General features: G+C 39.5%; 1 protein-coding gene across 24 annotated transcripts in view; it reads left to right on the top strand.

The window, feature by feature from the left end:
* The window catches only part of LOC103692000 (uncharacterized), a 443,265-nt gene that overhangs the window by 68,755 nt on the left and 350,774 nt on the right, over nucleotides 1-23,736 (top strand). For 8 of the 24 annotated variants that reach the window (XR_015636074.1, XR_015636072.1, XR_015636069.1 and 5 more), the window contains exon 3: nucleotides 9,578-9,751. The exons of the other annotated variants lie outside the window; for them this stretch is intronic. The gene's annotated coding sequence lies outside the window, so the exon portion shown is untranslated. The remainder of the gene's footprint in view (nucleotides 1-9,577; nucleotides 9,752-23,736) is intronic. 24 annotated transcript variants of the gene reach the window in all.

The raw sequence follows: 23,736 nt of genomic DNA, 5'->3' as shown, positions 1-23,736 counted from the left end.
TAAGAAAGAGGGTGAAATGAGCTGATTATTAGTTTGGGGGCTGTGTAGTGCAGGGTGTAGTATTGCCGTCATAAGGTAAATTTCATTAGAGTCTATTCATTTATTTATTCCACAAATGTATCTTAAGTATCCAGTAGTTAGTATATTTAGTCTAATAAGATATGACATCTGACTCTGAGAACCTTCTAACCAGGTTGCCATTGAGAGTGGTAGTGCAAAGGAAGTTTAAGTCAGGTAAGGAGGGACAGTATGAAGCAATGCTATATGCTATATAAGTGTTGCTGTATTTCAGTTTTGAAGGATGGGTACACATCAGCTAAATATACCAGGTACGTGTTTGTGGACATGTATGTTGGTAGTGATATGTGTGATAACCAGGTGTTTCAAGTACAGAGACTCATTCACACATGAGTATATAGACATGTAAATTATTTCACAAAGGTAGGTTGAAAAATACAGAGCAGGAATAGCAAAATAATTAAGTCCAGAAAAGTAAAACAGAAACCAAATCATGAAGGACCTTTAGTCGATCAACAAAGAGTTTTTACTTGTATACTTGAAGCTATTGGCATCATCAATCGAAATTTAACAAAGGTTGTTTCCTAATCAAATTTGGGCTTTAGGAAGATAGTTTAGATGCTTGTAAATAAAAGCTAGCTTAATCGGAGTCAATAGTAAAAAATGTGCAGTAGCCCCACTGAGAGATAATGAGACCCCAAATTACAAAACAATGGGTAAGCTGGATCCAAGAGAATCATGGAGGTGACTTACATGGATTCAATAAGATAGGTTGGGTAAAGGATAATGTGTGAGGAGTCTTCTAGAATGATGATTAATCATCATTGGGCCATCATTTGGGCCAAGATAAACATAAAATCTCAGTGTCATGAATCGGGATAAGAAACGGAAGTTAGAGAAAAGAGAGTGTCTGGGAAGACAAAAATTATGAGTTTAGGATGGTGGACTTGGATCTGTTATTGGCTGTTGCCTTTTGAGAATAAATAGAATTCTGAGGAACCCTGTCATTTAAGAGATGAGTGGAGGGATCTCTAAGAGGCAGGAAGTCAAAGATCACGGATGGTGTTGTAGGAGTGGTCCCGATGAGATTAAAGTGTATGTAGCTCATATGAGTAAAACAAAACCATCAGGGTTGCTTGGGGACCACAGGGGATAGGACACACACTCCTGGTTGTGAGTGAGCAATGGATTCAGACATAATGAGGACAAAGAAGGACTCAAGTGTACATGCAGCTTGGCAGATGCTGAAGAGAAGCAGACTAGGCACGGAAACCACATAGCTGGAAACCAGAAAGTTACTAGATGTGGAAGTAACGACATCTCTATTATAAAAGCACATAAGTGTTCTTAGAACTTTCCCGCTGTTGCCCACAAAGGCCCTCATGTACTGAGATTTGACCTTTCCTCGTGGTAACAATGCAGGTGGTGATGACCCAAAGGGGGTTTGATCTTGAAGAGACCAAATTATTGCATGGGTTAAGCCTGGGAGGGAAAACTTCAGGGAGAAGAAGGAACATGATATGGATGAGTGGAACTGGTTTGAATCCTTGGTTTGCATCAAGGATCAGCAGGTCTGAAGAATGTGGAGACAGTGGGGCCCACCAACAGGGAATGTTTGCAGACTTAGAGCAAAAGTGTGTACAGAATGTTGAGACTAAATGGTAGCTCAAATCTTGAGTAATAGAAAGCCATCGGGCTATTGCTTGGGGACCGTAGGTATCATCCTTATCTAGGAGCTATGGGAAAATCCCCAGAGGTTTTCTCTCTCAGACTATCTGAAGACATTCAAGTAACACTAGAGATGTTTGGTTCCTACACATTCTATAAAATATTGGCTTCTAGGTTCCAGGAAAGCCTAGGCTCAACTCTTCATCCCATAAACATTCTCATATTTTTATAATAGGAGATACAGCCTTAGTGGGAGATAAAATGTTTATCAAAATGGGTAGAAAGTAGAAGGTTGCCGTAATTAGTCACCTTCACAGCCACTGTTAACCAGTAACTCTGTATAATTGTGTTTTTAACAAAGATGAAACATACTATACATGCTTTGTAACTTTGTGTCTTTGATGTCAGCACAAAGAGATGATCTGGAATCTTCACTCTTTGTTAATGAGCAAAAATCAACCGGTGTTTTATAACGTGCGAGTTAATTATTTTTTTTTAATTCCTACTGATAGATATTTGAGCTGTTTGGATCTTTTGCAGTTTTAGGCAGCGTGCTAATGAATATTTTGTATATAATTGTGGTGTGTGTGTGTGCATGCACGCACCTGAATTTCTGTCCTGTAGTCAAATTGTACACATATAAACATATATATACATATATATGATATATATTTTGGAAAATATTTTTGATAACTGTTAAAGCTCTGTAGCATAAGTTATTAACTTGGGTTTAGGGACTGAACATACAATTGTTTATGAACCTAAACAGGGGAAAAAACTTTCATTTCCCCCCAATTCTAACTAAAAATTAAATTTCCCTTTAATTATTGACATCAAACCACAATGATGTTTGAAGTGGCTGAGGCCGTGTCACCAATGGAGCTCACGAATATTTCCATTGTGCTGCCAGTAACTTGAGAAGAGTTTTTGCCTGTCATTGCTTCAAATCTGTGGTAACTGTGAAATCTAGCCAGTATCTCTTTCTAAAAAATGTTGGTGGAGAATAGATATTACCATACCACAGATCAAAAAAAGTCTATGTATAAATTTGTTTTCATGGTTAGCTTATGCAACTTATGCTTTTATAGTATTATGATGAGAAATGGCCAATAGGCATAACTAGAATGTCAAAATTTGTAGCACAAAAATATTGAATTTCCTAAGAATAATGACAGAATCTGAGAAATGAAAATTATTCTCATTAAATGAGAGCAATAATTGAAAACAACTAAGTAGAGTTATGGCATGTTCGACACTGTTACTTATATAACTTGTTCATTTAATTCTTACCCCAACCTAAAGAGGCAATATAATTGTTTTAATTCCCAAGCAAAGAGCCTGAGGTCATAGTACCAAGCCTATAGTATAACTTGACAGCATTCCTCAGCTCCTGGGTCTGGGTCTTACCGTTTGGATGAGCTAGAATTTAGGAGAAATGAATGCAGATATGTGATATAGAGAAAACAGTTACTTAACTTGGTTATCCTAACCTACACATGACACGTCTAATTTCATATATGTTCTACTTACTCTATTTATCAATGTCTAGGGCAGGGCACTTAAAAGAGTTAACCAGGGCGTCATGGACTCTGGTTCTGAATGTAGTTTATAACCCTACTTACGCCAACATTATTCATTAATTCATTCATCCCACAAGTTTTTTGAGCCTCTTGTATACCAGGCATATATCCAAGTTCTGGGGACTTATCAGTGAACTGGAAGACACAGTTCTTGGGTTTTCAGGAAACTGCATTCCGATGAGGAAGACACAAAACACAATATTGTACTGTGTGTTGAGCCAGCCTCCCTCCCACCCTTTCTTTCTGCATGAGTTTCTGACCTGCCCAGCCAGCACCTATGCATTGCTGTTCTATGATAGTCTCAGCAATATGAAGTCTCCCGGACTCCCTGTTTTAGCCACCTCCCTTCTTCACCAGGTTTTATTTGTAGCATGAAGATATTGATATCAATATGCTTGTGAGTCTTTTCAGATAGTTCTCCTGTTCCTTGGAGGGGGGCAGTGAAGAGAGAATCTTGCTGGGAGACAGATGCTGTCAGAGGAATACATTGCTGACCCCAAAGTATCTTTCTGAATAGGAAGATTCAGCTAAAAAAAGAGAGTCTCTCCAGGGTGATGATGTCATACTACTGACCAGTTTTATGGCATTAAATTGATTAGCATTATAAAACAACTTCTTTCTAAGAAAATCAGGTTTAAAGGAGAGAATAGAGGACATTCCTGGGTTTGTCCTGAATGAGCTGGTCATGGAGACAGAGACTCTGTGTGGTTGTTTTTTTTTAAATCTTTAAAATCTTTATAATTATATAATCGTTCTCTGGAACAATCATACAGGCCTCATGGCAGATTCGAAAAAACAAGATAGTTCCATCTCCAGTTGTAAATTCATTTGAATTACATTCATCACACAGCATTTTCTGCCTCTCTTACAAAGTCAAGTTGCCTCCTGGTCTTAAACTAGATGCCAAATTGTCACCTTAATATCATTATAAAATAGTAGTTGTTCTGGATGGTTCTGTATTAATGTGACATAAGTTAGAGTCATCAGAGAAGGAACCCTCAGGTGATGAAATGCCTCCATGAGATCCAGCTATATGGTGTTTTCTCAATTAAAGATCAATGGGAGAAGGTCCAGCCCATTGTGGGTGGTGCCATCCCTGAGGTGGTGGTCTTGGGTTTTATAAGAAAGCAGGCCAAGCAATCTATGGGGAGCAAGCAAGTAAGCAGCACTCCTCCGTGGCCTCTGCATCAGCTCCTGTCTCCAGGTTCCTGCCCTGTTTGAATTCCTGTCTTAATTCCCTTTGGTGATGAACAGCAATTTGGAAATGTAAGCTGAATGAACCCTTTCCTTCCAAACTTGATTTTTGACTATGGTGTTTCACCGCAGCAATAGAAAGCCTAACTTAGAGAGTAGTTAACAACCCAAGCCAGATTTTGTAAGTGACATGGTGGCCTTTTTTGGGATAGAATATCTCTGGAGGCATCCTTGAGATATTACATAGACCACTAAGAATATGGGAGAGTCTTCACTGAAAGCCTTTCAAACTCTTAACATGCCACCTCGGATCACTTCTTGATCACTATTTGTAGTTCTTGACATGAGAAGTAGAGTAGGTAGAGACATTGTAGCTCATAATTGAAAGTGAATCTTAGTGTACAAATATCAGCATTGCTAGAAGAGGAATGTTAATGTGACTGATGTCAGTGAACTGACTAGAGAGTAAGCCTGGAGAGAGAAGGAGGAAGGAAAGAGTCTCATAGTTGCATAAGCCCTTCTAAGCAGGAAGAAAGTGACAGCTAAGAACCAGAGCACACCATGTTCTGCTTTCAGAATTATATCTGTGTTAAGCTCCTTCCAATTGGGAAGAAAGATCATATATCATACTCAACTTGGGCTCCCCTTCCCTTGGCCAAGGAGTCTACAAAACATTTGCAGATGTATTATTCCTCCTGGTTTTCTTGAAGCCCCAATTCTTACATGAGAGCAGATTTTGTTCTAGAAGATATTTGAAAGAGCGATGGAGTTAGTGTCAGAAGAATTAAGCCCACATTACTCACAAATTATATAATCATTTAAGCTATCCCTCTGAACATAGCTTTACTAGTGGAGTTGTATATCTTTGAACTTTTTATTATGAAAAGTTTCTAAATACTAATATTTCTTTACTTGTAATGAATCTGTTGGGATTTTGAAATTTCTTGACTAGTCAGTTTTAGTTACATGTGTCTTTTAGGGATTTTCTCACATTGTTTAAGTTATCCAACTTGTTCTTTCTTTACCATTATTCTTATTTTTGGAAAATTAACAAATAAAGTCCTCTCCTTAATAATTATTAGTCAATGTAATAGTCAATTAGTCAATTTAAGTCTTCTGATTTTACCTGTCACCCAGGCTAAAGGTGTGCCAATTTTATAATATTTTCAAGGAACCAACTTTTGACTTCATTGCTATCATCTACTGTTTTCTATTTTTATGGCATTATTTTTGCCTTAACATTTCCCCTTCTTTTTTTTTCCTGAAAAACTCGTGGGAAAGCATACCGAATTTTTGTTTTCACTTATAATATTCAGTCGGTCATGCTTTTCCCCCTAGTGTCATTGCTGCGTTATTTTTCTTTGATTTGTTTATTTGAGAGATTAATTTTGTTTTTCTTATTTGTAGATTTCCAAATTTTCCTTTGTTGTTAATTTAGAATTTAATTTTATTTATCTCTGAGGTTGCAGTGCATACCTTCAATTTTCAAATTTCTTGAGCTAATTTTATGACCTATAAAATCTAGGTGGAATGTTTCATAGATGTTTCTTAGATAAACTTGCTTTATCATCTCATTAAGACTTTTCTTGACCTTCGACCTAGTTGTATTCATTATGCAAACAAAGAAAAGGAGGCATGAATTTGAGAAAAGGAAGGAGGGAGCACATAAAGAATTTGGATAGAGGAAAGAGGAAGTTTTATATTGTATTATTATATTAATATGTTATATTATATTATTAAGATTATATTGTAACCTCAAACCATTAGTTAAGAAGTTATGTGTATATGTGTATGTGTGTATATGGGCACATGAATGCAGGTCTTCACATAGGCCAGAAGAGGGCATCAGATTCCCAAGAGCTGGAGTTACAGGTAGTTGTGTACTACTGGAAGTGGGTGCTGGGAATTAAAAGTGAGTTCTGAGAGAGTAGTGAGAGTTTTGCTGCTGAGTCATCTCTTTAGTGTCCTTCCTCTCATTATTTAGAAATAATTTTTTTCTCCTAGCTCTCTGGCCTTTTCTTATGCAGCTATTGGAGGTGGGAGGAAGCAGGACCTCTAGAAAATCCTAGAGACCTGAGATGTGAGAGGCTCCCAGGACTCAATAGGGATGACCTTAGCTGAAATGCCCAACAGTGGGGAGATGAAACCTAAAGAGACCACCTCCTACTGCATAGATATGGCTCCCAGTGGAGGGATGGGGTCACCAACTCACCTTCAAAAATTTTGAACCAGAATTGTCCCTGTCTAAAAGAAATGCAGGGGCAAAAATGAAGCAGAGATTGAAAGAAAGGCTATCCAGTGAATGGCAAAACTTGGGATCCATCCCACGGATAGGCATCAAACCCTGACACTATTACTGATGCCTGTTGTGTGTTTGCAGACAGGAGCCTAGCATGGCTGTCCTCTGAGAGGCTCCATGGCCCCCAGCACACATATATAGCAGAGGAATGCCTTGCCTAGCTTCAGTGGGAGCGGATGCACCTAATCTTGCAGAGACTTGATGTTCCAGGGAAGGAGAAAGGAGGGTGAGATGTGGATGGGTTGGTGGATGGGTCGGGGAGCACCTTCTCAGAGGATAAGAGGTAGGAGGATAGGGTAAAGAACTCTGGAAGGGGGGACCAGAAAGGGGACAATATTTGGAATGTAAATAAATAAAATAATTTTTAAAAGAATATATATATATATTGTTTAGAAACAAATTTTATTCAATAAAGAAAATTTAAATAAAACATGCTGAAATCTCCCCCAAAACAGTTTTGTGTTTATGGTTGTTTAATAAATTAGAAGATTGTGGAAAGACAAAAAAATTTTTTTTTTAGTTTTTGAACAGTTATATATTTGTTAATTTACTTTTATTTTTTCTATATTTGGGTATCAAACCCAGGTCTTTACCAATGAACAACATTTTAGCTTTTCTTTTTCTTTTTTTAATCTTAAAAACATGAGCTTAGAGGAGAAAGATAGAGAAAGAGAGAGAGAGAGAGAGAGAGAGAGAGAGAGAGAGAGAGAGAGAGGAGGCGCCAATCTTGTACGTTGTACAAAGACACCTCATTTTTCATTCAGACCTAGAAATTCTGTTTAGCCACCACTGCTGATCTAATCAAATAAAAGCTAGAAACAATGTAGGGAAATTCGAAGTAACATCCTCCATAATGGGAACGTGTGACCAAATACCTAGAAAAGTTATATTTATCTTATCTGTAAAGAATATAATTCATAGTAATTGGTAGCATCAACAGTTGAAGTTTTGAAGATGCACTCTAGGCTGTCTGGTCAATCATGCCTTTTCAAGTTTCTATTCAAAGAAACACATTGTCCAATGAACACTGAAACACCAATGAACACCAACAGATATGACGTTATTCTATCTTAAATGAGCACCAAAGGGTGCTATGCCCAGGCTTGTGTCAAACAAATGCCAGACCATTCATGGGCCCCAGAACTAAACTCAACCCAGAGCTGAAAGAAATTGCTATATGAACTTCTTTTCATCTGCTTCCCCAACACATGTTCTCTCAGAAATGTCTCCTGCTCTATCTCCCAGGCTTTCTCCTCAGTTACCTTTCTCTCCTCTTTAATAGCACGTTCTTCCTTGGCTGCTTTCCTTATCATCACTCACTTCTCTACTCCCTTATTGACTTTCCCAGTAATTCTTTGGTACTTGAATCCATGCCTCAGGCTCTGCTGTTGGAGAATCCCATGATAAGAAGAAATGAGGTCATGCATAATAGAACCAGGACCCAGATAACTGGAAAGGAAAAGAAAATTGTTGATAAAGGAACTAATCTATGAGGCAGAAAAGGACATGTTATACATTTGGAACCGGAAGCTTACTGACTGAAGACCTAGCTTTGGTACCAATTTTATTCTACTTGGCTATTGGTTTTTAGCTTTCCATTCTTGATCAACATAATCTCAAAGCCCCAGGCCATTGGGAAGACTTTGTAAGGCAAAGTTGTAAGGCTGACCTTTCTTCCTTCCCAAGACTGATAGCCTACTGGGCTTCTTGATAGTAGGTTGATAAAAAGGAAGGGCACTAGTGCTAGTATCTGCCATGATTCCAGGAACAAGGGTATTCCCAAAACACAAGAAGACACTAATAACTGTCATTTTCAGAATTACTATAGTGCTGTGGGTAATAAGCACAGGACATAATAACTCCTATATAGAGGGGAAAGGGTTCTGGGAACATGGAGGTGGGCCTGGGCCAAGAATATTTTTCCTTCTGTGACAGCACAAGCTATAGCTATAAGCCCCTATAGTTCAGAATTGTCCTTGTGGGACAGCATTTAGCTGTTTCTCTTGTTTCATATGTGCATCTTCTAATCACAAAGGCAGAAATGCATAAAAAAGACGGTCACACTGTGCGTAGTAGCTAAAGAAATCTCTAATAGACTCCCAGGGAAATTTTTTTTTAAGTCTGAAGAACTGAGAGAACAAACCTGACTATGTCTTAAAGTATGGCTTCATACATTGTAGGCTTTGGGTGCTATATAGGTCATAGCTGAATATGGAGAGGATGAAAGGTTTGTTAGATATTAATTTAAAAATAAATGTACAAAGAATCACTTGCCTGCGTTGCATCAGATAACTTCCCTGCAGGTTCTTTGGAAAGTCAGTTGTGGTGGATGGTGTTTTGTGGGGGCAGACATGTAAAAGAGTGTTTTCCTGAAGAAGACATAGGTTAAAGACGAAGGCACACTCATGAAGGAATGTTTCACTGAAGCAGACCCAGGAGAGAGGATGTTCTGCTAAAGCAAACACATGAAAGGACATGCGATGAAAGTGTTTTTTGCTAGTAATGTTTTTGAGACTCTGTAGACTTGCATAGTGAGTGCTGATTGGACGCACCTGCTGAGGCAAGACACGTGAAGAATACGTGATGTTTGAAGGGTATAAATTGGACTCAATGGAGTGACGGAGACATTTCTAGCTTGGCTTGCTGATACAGCACTTGTGTCTCGCATCTTCGCTGATCTTGGCTTCACTGAGAAAGACACAGCCAAGAACTGCTGATCCCTCCTGCTGACTCAAGAGGAGGCTAAGGCTTAGCTGTCTCTGCTAGGTCATGCTACCACTGCTGATTCTTGTTTGCTCTCCCCACTCTACTGAATTAGACTGCTGGTGTGTATCCGTGAAGTGTTTGCAAGTGGAGTGAGTTGCTGCTGCCTGCTGACCTGTGAACTGAACAGCCGATTTCCACACTTGATCTTAGCCTAAAGGTCGAGAAGTGATGCTGCCGATTTCCGGACAACACAGATGGAAGATGTTCTGGCAATCTTTCTAAACAGGTCCACTTCCCCTGTATTCTTTCTTTCCCACTTCCTCTGGTGGGTGGTGGGCTAAAAAGGAGGTTAAAGTGTTTAAAAACCAACATTAAAAATAAGGTTTAAAAAAATCAGAGTTACCCTTGGCTCTAAACACACAGTATGTGCCCTCTGCCCAGTGTATACCCTTGTGCTACCCAATGCCAATAAATGCTGCCTGTAGCTCAGACTCGAGACTGTTGTGTGCTAGGCATGGCAGTGACTGACGGTACATACATCATTTTCTCTTAGATAAACATAGTCATTCAGTTATGGAAAGCAAAGACCTTTGTGTTTTTTACTGACATTCCTCAGGGTGTTAATATTAAGCTTCGACTTTAGACTACATTGCTTTAGAATGTTTAATCTTAAAAGTTAACTGTTTTAAAAATTGTTAAATGAATATTGGCTTGACATTAGTACAGATTCCCAATCAGTTCCGAAATGGTAAGCTTCTGTTGTTTTGCACTCCATATTCATATGACACGGTATTTTCAGCACTCAGGACTGTAAAATCAAAATATCAATTAACTCTGAAAAACATTGAAACACTGAAGATTTTCTGCCTCCTGCGGTTTCAAGACTTAATGCCTTATGTGGAAAGAAACAAGGATTTCTACTTTAAGTGGATCACATTCGCTTTAGCCTTTAATGAATAGTAAGATTACATAAATATCAAAGAATTATTCTAAAATAGATTTATGAGTTATTGTCCGTCAATGTTTACTTGGTATGCCTATTTTATATGCTTGATATCATGAAAGAATTTTGGGACAAAGGGAGTCACAAGCAGAAAGGCCTTGATCTAAAGGAACTCTTAGCATTCCACAGAGAAAGAGACATTCCAGTCGCCATGATGGTTACAGGGAGACTATCTGATGAGTCTGACATTAGCCTTAGTTCCAGGTCATAAGTAATAAGACCATGGACACAAGATAAATCCTTTTAAACACCCCAAGTAGGGATTGCTGCATATGAGTTAAAATTGAAGGCAGGGAATTTTCTGGAAGTAAATTCATTGAAAACAGTTACTGAAATCATGATGAATGATCCAGTGTTTGTAATTGTTAAAAAATCAAAATACTGAAAGAGATTTGGGGTGAACATAAAACCTCTTTTTAGCTCATTGTCAAATAACACCCTAAATTATGATAATTTTTTCAAAGATAATTGAGACAGAGAAAAAGTTTGTAATTTCTGAAAGCATCATCAATGAATTGAAAATGACTTATGAGTAGTCTGTATACCCAGTGGATTTGGGTGGTTGGAGAAGTGGGAAGGATCAGGGAAGATTTGGGGAAAGAGAACCTACAGTCAGAATATAGTCTATAAGAAAAATCTGCTTTCAACTAAAAAATTATTTAGTTAAATAAAATAACTATGATTTGAAACAAATAAAAATACTTTAAAAATCTATTATGTACAAGAAATGTAGTAAAAATAATCCAAAGCCAAATAAATACCTTAAAGAAAAGATCATAAATTAATTCTAACACTAAAGCTATGAAGCAATGCCCTGAAATCATATATATTAAAAGAGGTAAAGTACTGAGATTTTTGTCTTCATCATCTTGAGATTGTAGCTAATTTTCTTTAAGTGATTAACTTGTACTGAGAAGGTTGGGTAATAAAATATGGTGGATCAGTCAATTGTTTTCTATGTTGATGATATAAAATCAAATGACCTTCATGCACATGATTTCCAAGATTACTTAGAAGGGTCTAGAAATATAAAAGTGGGAGTTGTTTGATAGATGGATGCTTTTGCCCTCTTATTTGAGGACATTGTCTTTAGCTGTCCCTGTGTCTTGGGACATTCTAATATCTGTCTTAGTGGGGATTTCTAATGCTGTGATTAAATACCATAACCAAAGCAACTTGAGGAAGAAAAGGTTTATTTGGCTTATACTTCTATAGCACTGTTTATCATTGTAGGAAACTAGGACAGGAATGCAAACAGGGCAGGAACCCTGGATGCAGGAGCTGATGCAGAGGCCATGGAGTGTGCTGCTTACTAGCTCTCTCTCTCTCTCTCTCTCTCTCTCTCTCTCTCTCTCTCTCTCTCTCTCTTTCAGTTGCTCAGCTTGCTTTCTTGTAGACCCAAGGATCACCAGCCCAGGGATGGTCCCACTTATACTAGGCTGTGTCCTTCCCCAAGGATCACTAATTAAGAAAATGCCCTAAGCCAGATCTTAAGGGGGGATTTTCTCAACTGATATTCCCTCCTTTCCAGTGACACTAGCTTGTGTCAGGTTGACATACATTAACCAGGGCAATACCAACATGTGATTGTGAAAATGTTGAGCAGAGAAGGCAGAGCTGGGCAAAAGTATGATGGGAAGATGATTGTCAAAGGCAAGGTCTTTAAGATGGTTCCTGAAGAAATTCCTATGAAGCCTGGATGCACAGCACAGGGGGACAAACACTTGGGTAGTGGAGTCTGTGCTGTATACTGAAGGAGAGTAGAAAAGTAAGTCACAGTAATAAAGTCCAGTGAAAAAGTAGTCCACAATACACTGCAGATCAGCATATGCTAATTTGGTGTGTGCCAAGTTCTTTCGGTGGAGTTGGAGATGAAGGGTATTAACATTTGCAAAGAGAAAGAGATTGAGACCTAACAAGCTGAGCCAACAATAGTATTCATTTTTATACTATGACATCAGCTCCTACCTAAAGTAGGAATGGACACCTGATCAAATTCTTTACACATACTGAGTCATAAAGAAGTGTGATTTGTACTGTACGTCTCAGATTACTAAACTAGAGTTCTTGGGACAGTTGCTCTGGCTGGTTCTTCAAAGATCAAAGAATGTCTTTGCATCCATCATTGCTAACTGAAGTGGTGATTATTTTTTATAACTAGAGGTAGCAGACCAAACCACACTTGTTTCCCAAAGGTGACTTTGACATTTGGAAGTGAAACTCAGCATTAGAACCCTATGTGTTTCTGGGGGAAACAATCTTATGAGCCATAACAATGCAAAGCAATTTTGTGAAGTCAGTGAAGTTATTTCTCCATTGGATTTTCTTCCTCAACATAACTATGATGTTGGTACATAGATGTAGACATTTTCCTTCCACTATCTGTTCTTCTCCATGCTAAATTATTAGAATATTGATATAACCTTTTGATGATAAAAGTATAACAATCATAGCTTTTTATTTATCAAAATTTTCTGCTGGTAATAATTTATGATTGGTGTGCATAATCCAAATACAAATGAATAAAGCATCATCTCTTTTATTGATCCTCTACCTGAGTGGATAATATTGTCAGTTTGTAACAGAATATTCCTTACCTTTATTCATATCTGTAAGTGTGATTACAGTCATTTGTAAAATGGCAAAGCATCCAGGTGAGCACAAATCTATAATCCGAGCAATGGGGGAATCTCTAAAAGTTTGAAGCAAGCCTGGTGCCTACATAGTGAGTTCCAGAACAACCAGGGTTGCATACAAAGACCCTATCTCAAAAAAACAAACAAGAATGAAAGATCAAGGAGGAAGGAGGGAGGAAGGGAAAGGCAGAGAGGGAGGGAGGGAGGGAGAAAGGAGGGAAGGAAGGAAGGAAGGAAGGAAGGAAGAAAGGAAGGAAAGTATTCTTTTCCTCATAGGCTGTCTTTTACTCAGTGTGACAATACCGTTGCCCTTGTCAAGGAGTAGAGTCTATTTCCCCATCTGTTGAATCTGGGCTTGATAGGGATGAAGTAATTTGGACCATAGGTGTATTAAAAAATATGATAAACACCACAACATCAAACACAGTGAGCATAATTTGTCACTGAAACCTAATCCTTGTGTGCATCCTGTCATGGTCATAGTAATGAATGCATGTCCCATCTCCAACTTAGAAAACAAAAGTAGTTAATAAAATAAGATCATTCTTTTACATCTCCAAAGAACTGGGGCCCTTTGTAATGGGAATTATAAATTCTAGGTAGCCTATGTAAAAGACACACAATCCGGGTATTTTATTTTCAAGCTCTGAGCCTGGTTTGGTCAGGTTTTGGAACTAGTCTAACTTACATCCCAGCCATATGTTCCTAGTTACTTGCTGTTTCTCTTGGCCACATGCTCGTGGTACATCTCCTCTCCTGGCAACTTCCTTCTCCTTCCCTGTCTTTTCTCCCTCCTCTTTCTTCTCTCCCTATGGCCCCCAGCCAGATAACTGAAAACCAGACTCCCTCTCTTTACTGCCCAACCACAGGCTTTAGCCTTTTATTCACCAATTAACTTGGGGAGCAACATTTGCACAACAAAAGTTGGTGTACTTGAGAATTCACTCATTTTGGGGCAACCAGGTCTTGGGATAAAATATTTAGCATTTGACTACATAGCGGCACCAGATAGACCCCGATAGCCCTTCAGTTATCTGGAATATTAAGCCTCAGATATAAAGAAGGCTCTGAAGTCTCCAGCAGTTTGTGTGTGAATCCATGCTTTCTTTAAAAAAAAAGCTTGACAGACACCGCCGGACCCTGAAGGAAACAGACCGGATAAACAGTTCTCTGCACCCAAATCCCGTGGGAGAGAGAGCTAAACCTTCAGAGAGGCAGACAGGCCTGGGAAACCAGAAGAGACTGCTCCCTGCACACACATCTCGGACGCCAGAGGAAAAAGCCAAAGACCATCTGGAACCCTGGTGCACTGAAGCTCCCGGAAACGGCGGCACAGGTCTTCCTGGTTGCTGCCGCTGCAGAGAGCCCCTGGGCAGCACCCCACGAGCGAACTTGAGCCTCGGGACCACAGGTAAGACCAAATTTTCTGCTGCAAGAAAGCTGCCTGGTGAGCTTGGGACACGGAAGCAGAATTTCTCTGGGACCGGGCACGTTCTGTGTTTACCGGAAGTCCCACACCCGCGGATCCCGGCCCGCAGCAGCTCTCTGCTCCCAGACCCGGTGAGAGAGAGACCCAACCGCCTGGTCAGGTGGGCACTCCTGAGGCTGCAGAGCGGAAGAGACCACCAACACTGCTCACCCCTGCCCACATCCCTGGCCCAAGAGGAAACTGTATAAGGCCTCTGGGCTCCCGTGGGGGAGGGCCCAGGAGCGGCAGGACCCCTGCCGGAGACACCGCCGGACCCTGAAGGAAACAGACCGGATAAACAGTTCTCTGCACCCAAATCCCGTGGGAGGGAGAGCTAAACCTTCAGAGAGGCAGACAGGCCTGGGAAACCAGAAGAGACTGCTCCCTGCACACACATCTCGGACGCCAGAGGAAAAAGCCAAAGACCATCTGGAACCCTGGTGCACTGAAGCTCCCGGAAACGGCGGCACAGGTCTTCCTGGTTGCTGCCGCTGCAGAGAGCCCCTGGACAGCACCCCACGAGCAAACCTGAGCCTCGGGACCACAGGTAAGACCAAATTTTCTGCTGCAAGAAAGCTGCCTGGTGAACTCAAGACACAGGCCCACAGGAACAGCTGAAGACCTGTAGAGAGGAAAAACTACACGCCCGAAAGCAGAACACTCTGTCCCCATAACTGACTGAAAGAGAGGAAAAGAGGTCTACAGCACTCCTGACACACAGGCTTATAGGACAGTCTAGCCACTGTCAGAAATAGCAGAACAAAGTAACACTAGAGATAATCTGATGGCGAGAGGCAAGCGCAGGAACCCAAGCAACAGAAACCAACACTACATGCCATCATCGGAGCCCAATTCTCCCACCAAAACAAACATGGAATATCCAAACACACCAGAAAAGCAAGATCTAGTTTCAAAATCATATTTGATCATGATGCTGGAGGACTTCAGGAAAGACCTGAACACACTTAGGGAAGCACAGGAAAACATTAATAAACAAGTAAAAGCCTACAGAGAGGAATCGCAAAAATCCCTGAAAGAATTCCAGGAAAACACAATCAAACAGTTGAAGGAATTAAAAATGGAAATAGAAGCAATCAAGAAAGAACACATGGAAACAACCCTGGATATAGAAAACCAAAAGAAGAGACAAGGAGCTGTAGATACAAGCTTCACCAACAGAATACAAGAGATGGAAGAGAGAATCTCAGGAGCAGAAGATTCCATAGAAATCATTGACTCAACTGTCAAAGATAATGTAAAGCGGAAAAAGCTACTGGTCCAAAACATACAGGAAATCCAGGACTCAATGAGAAGATCAAACCTAAGGATAATAGGTATAGAAGAGAGTGAAGACTCCCAGCTCAAAGGACCAGTAAATATCTTCAACAAAATCATAGAAGAAAACTTCCCTAACCTAAAAAAAGAGATACCCATAGACATACAGGAAGCCTACAGAACTCCAAATAGATTGGACCAGAAAAGAAACACCTCCCGTCACATAATTGTCAAAACACCAAACGCACAAAATAAAGAAAGAATATTAAAAGCAGTAAGGGAAAAAGGTCAAGTAACATATAAAGGGAGACCTATCAGAATCACACCAGACTTCTCGCCAGAAACTATGAAGGCCAGAAGATCCTGGACTGATGTTATACAGACCCTAAGAGAACACAAATGCCAGCCCAGATTACTGTATCCAGCAAAACTCTCAATTAACATTGATGGAGAAACCAAGATATTCCATGACAAAACCAAATTTACACAATATCTTTCTACAAATCCAGCACTACAAAGGATAATAAATGGTAAAGCCCAACATAAGGAGGCAAGCTATACCCTAGAAGAAGCAAGAAACTAATCATCTTGGCAACAAAACAAAGAGAATGAAAGCACACAAACATAACCTCACATCAAATATGAATATAATGGGAAGCAATAATCACTATTCCTTAATATCTCTCAATATCAATGGCCTCAACTCCCCAATAAAAAGACATAGATTAACAAACTGGATACGCAACGAGGACCCTGCATTCTGCTGCCTACAGGAAACACACCTCAGAGACAAAGACAGACACTACCTCAGAGTGAAAGGCTGGAAAACAACTTTCCAAGCAAATGGTCAGAAGAAGCAAGCTGGAGTAGCCATTCTAATATCAAATAAAATCAATTTCCAACTAAAAGTCATCAAAAAAGATAAGGAAGGACACTTCATATTCATCAAAGGAAAAATCAACCAAGATGAACTCTCAATCCTAAATATCTATGCCCCAAATACAAGGGCACCTACATACGTAAAAGAAACCTTACTAAAGCTCAAAACACACATTGCACCTCACACAATAATAGTGGGAGATTTCAACACCCCACTCTCATCAATGGACAGATCATGGAAACAGAAATTAAACAGTGATGTAGACAGACTAAGAGAAGTCATGAGCCAAATGGACTTAATGGATATTTATAGAACATTCTATCCTAAAGCAAAAGGATATACCTTCTTCTCAGCTCCTCATGGTACTTTCTCCAAAATTGACCATATAATTGGTCAAAAAACGGGCCTCAACAGGTACAGAAAGATAGAAATAATCCCATGCGTGCTATCGGACCACCACGGCCTAAAACTGGTCTTCAATAACAATAAGGGAAGAATGCCCACATATACGTGGAAATTGAACAATGCTCTACTCAATGATAACCTGGTCAAGGAAGAAATAAAGAAAGAAATTAAAAACTTTTTAGAATTTAATGAAAATGAAGATACAACATACTCAAACTTATGGGACACAATGAAAGCTGTGCTAAGAGGAAAACTCATAGCGCTGAGTGCCTGCAGAAAGAAACAGGAAAGAGCATATGTCAGCAGCTTGACAGCACACCTAAAAGCTCTAGAACAAAAAGAAGCAAATACACCCAGGAGGAGTAGAAGGCAGGAAATAATCAAACTCAGAGCTGAAATCAACCAAGTAGAAACAAAAAGGACCATAGAAAGAATCAACAGAACCAAAAGTTGGTTCTTTGAGAAAATCAACAAGATAGATAAACCCTTAGCCAGACTAACGAGAGGACACAGAGAGTGTGTCCAAATTAACAAAATCAGAAATGAAAAGGGAGACATAACTACAGATTCGGAGGAAATTCAAAAAATCATCAGATCTTACTATAAAAACCTATATTCAACAAAATTTGAAAATCTTCAGGAAATGGACAATTTCCTAGACAGATACCAGGTATCGAAGTTAAATCAGGAACAGATAAACCAGTTAAACAACCCCATAACTCCTAAGGAAATAGAAGCAGTTATTAAAGGTCTCCCAACCAAAAAGAGCCCAGGTCCAGACGGGTTTAGTGCAGAATTCTATCAAACCTTCATAGAAGACCTCATACCAATATTATCCAAACTATCCACAAAATTGAAACAGATGGAGCCCTACCGAATTCCTTCTACGAAGCCACAATTACTCTTATACCTAAACCACACAAAGACACAACAAAGAAAGAGAACTTCAGACCAATTTCCCTTATGAATATCGACGCAAAAATACTCAATAAAATTCTGGCAAACCGAATTCAAGAGCACATCAAAACAATCATCCACCATGATCAAGTAGGCTTCATCCCAGGCATGCAGGGATGGTTTAATATACGGAAAACCATCAACGTGATCCATTATATAAACAAACTGAAAGAACAGAACCACATGATCATTTCATTAGATGCTGAGAAAGCATTTGACAAAATTCAACACCCCTTCATGATAAAAGTCCTGGAAAGAATAGGAATTCAAGGCCCATACCTAAACATAGTAAAAGCCATATACAGCAAACCAGTTGCTAACATTAAACTAAATGGAGAGAAACTTGAAGCAATCCCACTAAAATCAGGGACTAGACAAGGCTGCCCACTCTCTCCCTACTTATTCAATATAGTTCTTGAAGTTCTAGCCAGAGCAATCAGACAACAAAAGGAGATCAAAGGGATACAGATCGGAAAAGAAGAGGTCAAAATATCACTATTTGCAGATGACATGATAGTATATTTAAGTGATCCCAAAAGTTCCACCAGAGAACTACTAAAGCTGATAAACAACTTCAGCAAAGTGGCTGGGTATAAAATTAACTCAAATAAATCAGTTGCCTTCCTCTATACAAAAGAGAAACAAGCCGAGAAAGAAATTAGGGAAACGACACCCTTCATAATAGACCCAAATAATATAAAGTACCTCGGTGTGACTTTAACCAAGCAAGTAAAAGATCTGTACAATAAGAACTTCAAGACACTGAGGAAAGAAATTGAAGAAGACCTCAGAAGATGGAAAGATCTCCCATGCTCATGGATTGGCAGGATTAATATGGTAAAAATGGCCATTTTACCAAAAGCAATCTACAGATTCAATGCAATCCCCATCAAAATACCAATCCAATTCTTCAAAGAGTTAGACAGAACAATTTGCAAATTCATCTGGAATAACAAAAAACCCAGGATAGCTAAAGCTATCCTCAACAATAAAAGGACTTCAGGGGGAATCACTATCCCTGAACTCAAGCAGTATTACAGAGCAATAGTGATAAAAACTGCATGGTATTGGTACAGAGACAGACAGATAGACCAATGGAATAGAATTGAAGACCCAGAAATGAACCCACACACCTATGGTCACTTGATTTTTGACAAAGGAGCCAAAACCATCCAATGGAAAAAAGATAGTATTTTCAGCAAATGGTGCTGGTTCAACTGGAGGGCAACATGTAGAAGAATGCAGATCGATCCATCCTTATCACCCTGTACAAAGCTTAAGTCCAAGTGGATCAAGGACCTCCACATCAAACCAGACACACTCAAACTAATAGAAGAAATACTAGGGAAGCATCTGGAACACATGGGCACTGGAAAAAATTTCCTGAACAAAACACCAATGGCTTATGCTCTAAGATCAAGAATCGACAAATGGGATCTCATAAAACTGCAAAGCTTCTGTAAGGCAAAGGACACTGTGGTTAGGACAAAACGGCAACCAACAGATTGGGAAAAGATCTTTACCAATCCTACAACAGATAGAGGCCTTATTTCCAAAATATACAAAGAACTCAAGAAGTTAGACCGCAGGGAAACAAATAACCCTATTAAAAAATGGGGTTCAGAGCTAAACAAAGAATTCACAGCTGAGGAATGCCGAATGGCTGAGAAACACCTAAAGAAATGTTCAACATCTTTAGTCATAAGGGAAATGCAAATCAAAACAACCCTGAGATTTCACCTCACACCAGTGCGATTGGCTAAGATCAAAAACTCAGGTGACAGCAGATGCTGGCGAGGATGTGGAGAAAGAGGAACACTCCTCCATTGTTGGTGGGATTGCAGACTGGTAAAACCATTCTGGAAATCAGTCTGGAGGTTCCTCAGAAAATTGGACATTGAACTGCCTGATGATCCAGCTATACCTCTCTTGGGCATATACCCCAAAGATGCCTCAACATATAAAAGAGACACGTGCTCCACTATGTTCATCGCAGCCTTATTTATAATAGCCAGAAGCTGGAAAGAACCCAGATGCCCTTCAACAGAGGAATGGATACAGAAAATGTGGTACATCTACACAATGGAATATTACTCAGCTATCAAAAACAACGAGTTTATGAAATTCGTAGGCAAATGGTTGGAACTGGAAAATATCATCCTGAGTGAGCTAACCCAATCACAGAAAGACATACATGGTATGCACTCATGGATAAGTGGCTATTAGCCCAAATGCTTGAATTACCCTAGATCCCTAGAACAAACGAAACTCAAGACGGATGATCAAAATGTGAATGCTTCACTCCTTCTTTAAATGAGGAAAAAGAATACCCTTGGCAGGGAAGGGAGAGGCAAAGATTAAAACAGAGACTGAAGGAACACCCATTCAGAGCCTGCCCCACATGTGGCCCATACATATACAGCCACCCAATTAGACAAGATGGATGAAGCAAAGAAGTGCAGACCGACAGGAGCCGGATGTAGATCGCTCCTGAGAGACACAGCCAGAATACAGCAAATATAGAGGCGAATGCCAGCAGCAAACCACTGAACTGAGAATAGGTCCCCTATTGAAGGAATCAGAGAAAGAACTGGAAGAGCTTGAAGGGGCTCGAGACCCCAAAAGTACAACAATGCCAAGCAACCAGAGCTTCCAGGGACTAAGCCACTACCTAAAGACTATACATGGACTTACCCTGGACTCTGACCCCATAGGTAGCAATGAATATCCTAGTAAGAGCACCAGTGGAAGGGGAAGCCCTGGGTCCTGCTAAGACTGAACCCCCAGTGAACTAGACTATGGGGGGAGGGCGGCAATGGGGGGAGGGTTGGGAGGGGAACACCCATAAGGAAGGGGAGGGGGGAGGGGGATGTTTGCCCGGAAACCGGGAAAGGGAATAACACTCCAAATGTATATAAGAAATACTCAAGTTAATAAAAAAAAAAAAAAAAAAAAAAAAGCTTGAACAGCACTCAAAAAACAAACAAACAAACCCAAAAAACAAAAACAAAACAAAACAGTTTTTAAGTTTCAACTCTAAAATTTACTTATTATTAATTCTATAAATTTCTTTCCTTTACATCTACTGAACATTAGTGTTGAAATGGTTTTGGCTTTTAACTTTCTTGGTGTAGTTTTATTTTCGAGGTTTTTTAATTTCCTCACTCTTCCCTACTTCCAGCTGCACCACTATATCTCCTCATTATTCTGCTAAATTAAAGCAAATAGTGTAATAATGCTCAGGTTGTTACAGCTCTGACTTAGGCCCTGTAATGATTTTGGAAGAAAGCACTATGTCCTTGAAAGTGATTGATTATCCTGGTACAATCCATAGCACTGTTGTATCAGTGGGCACAACTTACCTGGCAGGCCACTGTTGTAGTATCCAGGACCCACTGGGTAAGATCAACCCAGCATTTCTCACCCAATGACCTGCATGGCACTCCCTGCCACTGTAAAAGCTAACATACCGGTGAGAAGTTTCCAGGTCACTTCCAGCTTGGTTTCTCTATGTTCTGCAACCGAAGTCTGGTATTTTCAGCAATAGGGTCTTTATCATCTAGCTCTGGTGGGTAAACAAGAGCAATGGCAATAGCTTGTATTATTTTGGGGATCTCTAGGTCCTCCCAGACCATCATCTCATCAAGAGGTATCCCATTGTATACCTAAGATATCAAGCTATCCCAGATAGCCTGGGACGGAATTTCTGGCTTGTGGGCACACCATTATTCACCCATGTGGAATGCCTTCACTCAAATTCTTGAAATGAAAAAAAAATATATATATTTTCAAGCTCATGTTGTTGTTGTTTTGTGTGTGTGTGTGTGTGTGTGTGTGTGTGTGTGTGTGTGTGTGTGTTTTATTCTGTGGGGAGGTTACAAAGGCAAAGGGTAGACATGAGTGGATGGGAGATGAGTGGGACTGGGGTGCATGATGTGAAACTCATAAGGAATCAATGAAAAGTTTAAAAAACATGAATCACTTTTTTAATGCTTTGAGGACTGGGGCTTACTAATAGTTAGTTTACTAAGCTAACTAATATCATCCCCAAATCACATATTTGATATGCTTCAATTTAGGGGCTGTTATGTTTTGACATTTCACAAATGATTAGCAGTATGTTGAACCTGGAGTCATGTCATTTCATTTCTCTGCTATTTAAATTAAATGTCATGATATAGCATTGACCTTATAGAAGCCTTGAAACTACTGTCCGTCTGGTCAACGTAGACAAGGCTCTGCTGTTTCACATGGGTTTCAGATTGCATGCTAGCTGGTTTTTGAAAATAGTGACTAACACTGCTATTGGTTTGTGTTTACTAGACACTGTTAGCCATTGAGTCAATTGTAGAGATACATAGACTATAGAAGTTTTATGAAATTGCATGTGGCAATACAGTATACAAAATAAAATGCTTTGATTGGTTAACATTTTGCAGGACTCTCTACTTCTCAGAGACTGAATGTTACTAAGAATCAAGAGTTAGGATTACGTCAAGGGATATAACCATTCAAGGGAAAGGCATCCTCATATTGTTAAGTGAATCCATCACTCTCTACACAGAGTCATAGAAGAGCCCAAGCTCACTTTTTAAGACTTCACTTAACAATAAAACTAAAGCACTCAAGGGCATTATCTTCATTTTTCAGTCCATTAAGTCTGAATACTCTAATCTCCAGTTAGGGAAATTTTTTTGTAATTAAAACTGAAATTGGGAGCAAGAAACCTTGAAACAATAAATGAACCTTGATAGAGAAAAACCTAGAGGGAAATTTGCCATTAATTTTTTAGACAGTTGAACACATAACTCTCATACCCTGTGGGAATTCCATTCTTGCTCTTTGGACACTTTTCCCCAACCCAATAACACATCTGCATGCAGACTCATTGGTACTGGTTATCTTTCTTTTTAAACAAAACTCCAATTGCACTGTTTGCCAAATGAATCATGGCTCTACTTCTGTGCACTACTTCTAAGCCAGCTGTTCTCAAACTGTGGCTCACAAACCCCAAGAAACCACATATCAGATATCCTGCATAGCAGATAGTTATTTACAGTATGAATCATAACAGTAGCAAAATTACAGTCATGAAGTACCAACTAAGTAATTTTATGGTTAGGGTCACCACAACATGATGAACTGTATTAAAGAGTCACGCCATTGTTCCTTTAATTGCTTGAGGACCACTGGTATGGTATTTTCACAAACATTAAGAGTAACCAATGCAGAAAACATAAGACTCTCAGAGTGACCTATCATGTGATCTTAGAGACTCCAGAACTGGTGTTTAGGAAGTATCCTAGTTAGGGTTACTATTACTGTGATGAAATGCCATGATCAAAAGCAAGTTGGGGAGTCAAGGGTTTATTTAGCTTACACTTCCATATCACTGTTCATCACTGAAGGAAGTCAGGACAAGAACTCAAACAGTGTAAAAATCTGGAGGCAGGAACTGATGCAGAGGCCATGAAGGTGCTTCTTACTAGCTTGAATCCCCTGGCTTGGTCAGCCCTCATTTTTATTTTTAGTAGAACTCATCAGAGATGAGCCACCCACAATGGGCTGTGTGCTCCCCCATTAATCATCGATTGAGAAAACACCTCACAGGTTTGCCTACAGCAGATCTTATGGAGATATTTTTTTT

This window comes from Rattus norvegicus, chromosome 13 (genome assembly GCF_021556685.1).
Source record: "Rattus norvegicus strain SHRSP/BbbUtx chromosome 13, alternate assembly SHRSP_T2T, whole genome shotgun sequence".
NCBI classification, from domain to species: domain Eukaryota; kingdom Metazoa; phylum Chordata; class Mammalia; order Rodentia; family Muridae; genus Rattus; species Rattus norvegicus.
This window is presented reverse-complemented; position numbering and strand designations above follow the sequence as displayed.